We start from the raw sequence: 5,408 nt of genomic DNA on the forward strand, positions 1-5,408 counted from the left end.
GTATGGTGGTTAAGGTGGCTGGATCCCACATGGCCAACTGCATGGTTTGAATCCTGGACCTGGGACCTTGAATCACATGCTGGGTGCATGTGCGTGTGTGCCCAAAATCCTGAGAGGAGAATGGAAAAGGGGATTGCAGCATGGCCATCCTCTGGGGAATGCTCTTTCACTTTCTTCCTGTCTCTCTCCAGTGAACACACATGCCTTATAGCACATTTTTAAAGAGAGAATATAATGGGACATTTTATTTTGCTACTTCTAACATCCCTTGCTTTGGCATATTTAGCTGTCACTGGTGCAGAATTGGGAAAATTCAAATAGGGATCAAGGAACATCTTGGGGAAAGAGAATCAAGACTGCAAATCCCCCTTCCTCCTGAAGTTCAGTATTACTAGAACTCTTCTGATGGGCTGAAAGTTGGGCTCGAAGGCCATGGGCAGAGGACACTCAGCACTCTTAAGAAGGAACTTGCCAGGACCAGCAGATGGAGTAATGGTTACGTTGCTAGACTGTGTAGTCCACCACGGTTTGAGTCCTGGACCTGTGGCTTAAAACTCATGCTGGGTGTGTGTGTGTGCATGCCCAAGATCCCAAGAGGAGAATGGAGGAGAAGGGATTGTGGCAAAGCCATGCCCCCTTGGTGTGATTTGTCTCTCTGTCTCTCCAGTGAGTACATGCACACTGTAGCAAAAATCTCTCTTAAAAACACACACACACACACAAATAATTTGCCATGATGAAGGGGAGGTGACAGAGTCTAAATTAAGGGACCCAAGGGGTAACAAGAATAAGGCTGGTTCTGATACAGCATGTGGGGGAGGCATGGACCTTGGTTTTGTCACCCAGAGGATGCATGTATGAGTCTAGCTGATGGACCCAGTGGCAGACTGAAGCCCCAGCAGCAGAAAACCGCCGCCCCCTAGTGGTAAATCCTGGCATCTTCTGACACATTGTGAGTTAGAGGTCTCATTCACATAAAGTAGGGGAACTAGCCATGCTGTTTACATTTATAACTTTCCCTTTCACCCTCTAATAATCCACCAAGATGTCCTCTTAAATAAAGGAACTATTGCCCCAGATCCCCACCTTTACTACTGCAGAGAAGCGGCAGACATTTTGAAATGGCATTTCTATAAAATCTTACATCAAACCTCAGGGTAGGAGACCTTCCCTTCTGATCTGATCTGATCACTGTGGGCTCCCCCCACCCCCTTATTTATTTATTTTTATCCTTTTTCTTTGTCTCTCCATTCCTCATTGCGGATAATTATATAACCCATTTAATGTCTGTCTTCCTATTTGGAAAGCAAGTACAGGGGATAGGAATAGAGATTGTCTTAACTGGGTATCCATTCACAAATTTGGCAATTATTATGGGGTGTCCACCATGCCAGGCCCTGTATCAGGTGTGTGTCGGAGGGGGCAGGGTGTAACCATTTTTCAAACACTGTCTCTGATTCTATGGAACTTATATTCTAGCGGGGGAGAGACGGGTGACAAATATGTGGTATTGCAAAGTGGTGGTGGATGCTCAGTGTATAATGAAGCCGGGGAAGGGGGAACTTCTGCTCCAAGTAGGGTGCTCAGGAACTTTTCTCTGACCCTTTGACATTTGAGCAGGGGTGAAAGGAAGGGACTGGGGGATCTCTGAGAGAGCTGGGGGAGTCCAAGGTAAAGGCAGAGGCCCAGAGGGGAGCATATGCCCAGCTAGCTGTCTTCTGAACAGCACGAAGTCAGCGTGGCAGCAGGGAACCGGGGCAAGGTCAGGCTGGAAGGTAATGGGCCAGAGCATGAGTGACCTTAGGCTCCAGCTTAGATTCTGGGTGGAATAGGGAGCTGGTGGAGCGTTCTGAACAGTGACAGATCGTTTTGTAGATTAGAATCACAGGCTGCTGCACGGAGAAGAGCCTGAAGAGGCCTGGGAGGGGATGTGTGGGGAGAGCTGGGAGCCCAGTCACAGACTGGAGGAGGGATTCTGTGTCCTGAGGCAGCGATGCAGGGGTGAGGGGAGTGCTGATTCTGGAGCTATGCTGGACTTGAAGGCCAACAGAACTGCTCTGTTGACACAAATGGTCATTAGTCCATTTTTGTTTGAGTGAATGTTGAAACTCCTGTGTTAGAACTTCCACTTTGCCTGTTGCCCTCTGAATTTTCTGGACTGTCTTCCGAGAGCCTCCATGGCCCTTCCAAACTTGCTGAGCTTCCCAAGCACACATGGCAGCTGGCCTGTCCGGGTTATGCGTCTCCATCACTAGGTCACCGGGAGGGTCCTGTCTCACTGCTTATTCCTGGTCCCTAGGAGCAAGTCCGATATACAGAAATTGCTTGGCAAATATTTGCTGGGTGGTGACCGGATGAATGGCTTGCTCTGCTCCTCTGAGCTTTGGCCTCTGTCTCCTGCCCAATCTGAAGGGCTCCAAGCTGAAGCTGGACTGCGTCTTTCTCTAACGCCAGAACTTCCTTTCTCTCATCCTCCAGCCCTGGCCTGGGCCTAGTTGAGGCCCAAGAGGTCACTTGAGGCCTGTAGTAGCTGCCCTGACTCTGCAGACCCTGGCTCAGAGCATCTGTCAAGATCAAACTTTCAGTTTCTACAGTGATCCTGTGAACTCCCACCTCCCTCCCCCACAGCTGAGGCAACACAGCCACTCAGTGGTAATTTTTCTAAACTTTTGTTTATTTTATAGCAATTGTCATGATCAGAGAAGTAAATAACACATTTAAAAACCTTCTCAGGGCCAAAGGATACCAGAGTATTTACAAACACATGGGGAGGGGCCAGCAAGACATAAGGGTCTGGGGCTCTGCACTGGGGTTCCACCCAGGCCCTGCCCGTCCTGAGGCAGGCGTGGAGGCCAACGCCAGCCACCAGGACTGTCCTGCCAGCCACAGAGTGGGCTCAGGAACCATCGGGCAGGCTTGGGGCTCTGTGTAGTGGGCCTGGTAGGCAACCCTCTAGCTGACCTATGGCCCTACCTCCCACCCAGGGAGCTCCCCACACCCCACAGGCCAGCTCAGAGGGGCCTCTGGGAAGCACCAAAGGTCAGGGGGCAGGGTGGGGGACACAGGGGCTGGGGCAGAGATCAGGGATGACCTGGCCTGCCCGGGTGGGACAGAGACACGCATACACATACACACTGTACCTTCACAGAACCGTGAGGGGGGAGATCTGTGTGCGTGTGTTTTTTGTCTTCTAAGTCTTTATGTCTACGGTGTTATTTTTTGCTATTATTTTTGTTTCTTCGACAGTGACATAAACTGAGGTAAACATCTGTGACCAACACCTCTCCTAAGGGGCAAAGGGTCGCACCCCAACCAGCAGAGGAGGTGGCAGCAGAGACCTGACCTGGCTCTGGTCAGGCTGGTCGCTGCTCCTCTCGGTGCCTCTGAGAATGAGGGGGCCAGGCTACATAACTACAGTCCCTTCCGACGCTAACGTCCTAGATACTACAAGGAGGGAGAAAACTCTCAAACAGGATCTTCACGGAGGGGTGGGGTGCACGGCGAGGGACATCTACTGTGGAATCTCGCTTCCTTGTTATTGCAGGAGAGATCAGGATGTCGAGAGGCCTAAGGCAAAAGGAGAAGTCGCGGCTGGGAGAGGTGGGCCCGGCTGGGCTCCAGGTGGGCCAGGGGCAGTGACCAGTGATGGGGCCTTCTCTGAGACATGGCCCTTGGAGGGAGGAAGGGGTTGCTACTTACCTGGCATGTGGAGGGCCCCATGCCCACAGGGGAGGTGGGGTCTCGAGAGGAGAGGGCACATTGGGGAGAGTGGGACCAGGCCCTGGGGCAACCGCACACTGTTTGTAAACTGGACCCGGGCAGGGCAGGGGGACCTATAGCCCTTTTGCACGGTGGGATTGAGGGGTGAGTGGAGAGGTGGGGGCTCCAAGCTGGAGGGTGGTTGGTACTCCCTCTAGCCAGCCTGGTCCTTCAAGGAGCCCCCCAAATGCCCCAGAACCCCAGGATGGACCCTGGGAGGGTGGCCTAGGACGGTGGGTGGGGCCCTGCCAGGCGGAGGGAGCAGCCTCACCCATGTTGAGGTTATTGCAGGGGTCCCTGGCTTCCCCCAGAGGGCAGGGAGGGGTCATGAGGGAGCGCTGGGTGAGGCCGGTTCCTCAGATCTAGCTGCTGTCAAAGGGCCTGAACACCCTGCAGGCGTCTCAGAGCAGAGTCCCTGAGGGTGGCGGTGTTTGCAGGCCATGGCGCCATGACAGCTGCCTGGTGAGAAACCTGTGTGGGCACACTTGCAGGGCATCTGGATGCACCCACATCTGCACTTCCCATGCACACCTCTTCACACTCACCCCCGTATACTTTCATGGCCCCCTGTGCTCTCACTGAGATGCAGCCCTTACCCCCTGCAGAAGCCAGCACCAGGGGCCTGGGAGCCTGGGGAGGGGGTGGGCTGAGTTTCAACCCCAGTAGAAATTCCTGGCACAAATCACTTCCTGCCTGCTAGAAGCCAGTGTCTAGGCTGGGGCAGGAAGAACTGGGAGGGCTCTGGATTTGGGGAGTGTGGCAGAGAGAGTTGGGCAGGTATGGCTCCACTCTCACTCTGCCCTAGGGATGTAGGGGCAGCTGAGAGACCCTTCCCTGGAGCCCTTCTGTCCCAGGAAGCTGTCTGGACAATCCCTGGGGATTGGGGTCACAGGTCAGGAGGGGGCTGCTAGAGCTCCTCCTCTCTGTGGCTGTGTCCCAAGGCAAGGTGCCCTCCCTCCCGGGCTCATCTCCTCATTGGCAGGAGGGGCGTGCGTCACTAGGGACCTGGCACACACTTGCGGAGCATCCAGATGGGCGCTAGCTTTTCCATGACCTGGCCTCTCCTCTCCAGCCTCCAGGAAAGGGGCAGGACGTGACTACCCTGGGTCCATTGCCTTCGTCCCAGACCGTGCCCAGGGACCTTAAGCCCCTCAACTTCCCAACACTTTGGTCCCTTTCTGTGCCCAGGGTGGGAAGGGGGCAGAGTGGGGTGGCCAGGACCTGGTTAGCCTGCGGGATGATCTGCCAGGGGGTGCAGAAGGCCAGGAGCAGCAGTGGGGGTTCCAGGGCTCAGGGAGGTGTGGGGTCCGGCCGCAAGCTCCCTTGCTCCGGGCGTCAGGAGGGGCCTCTGAATCCTGGGGCCTGCGGGGCTTGGCCCCTCCAGGCCGCGCGAGGTCTTTCGGTGGCTTTCTCACCAGCCCGCGCGGGCCGGGCCGGGCCGGGCCGAGTCGGGCGCCTGGGCCCGCGATCTTGCCTAGTCTACCTCTACTCCCTCCTGCCGCCGCGGCGCCTGGTCGATTTCCCACCGCAGCGGCCGCCAGAACCGGCTTGGGGCGGGCCCAGGGCGACTCCCCGCCCCCAGCCTGGCTGCGAGCTCACCGCCTCGGCGCGAGGGCGGCGGGGGGGGGCCAGGCGGAGGATCCCGAGGG

This window comes from Tupaia chinensis, unplaced genomic scaffold, assembly GCF_000334495.1.
Source record: "Tupaia chinensis unplaced genomic scaffold, TupChi_1.0 Scaffold000231_1, whole genome shotgun sequence".
Classification (NCBI taxonomy): domain Eukaryota; kingdom Metazoa; phylum Chordata; class Mammalia; order Scandentia; family Tupaiidae; genus Tupaia; species Tupaia belangeri.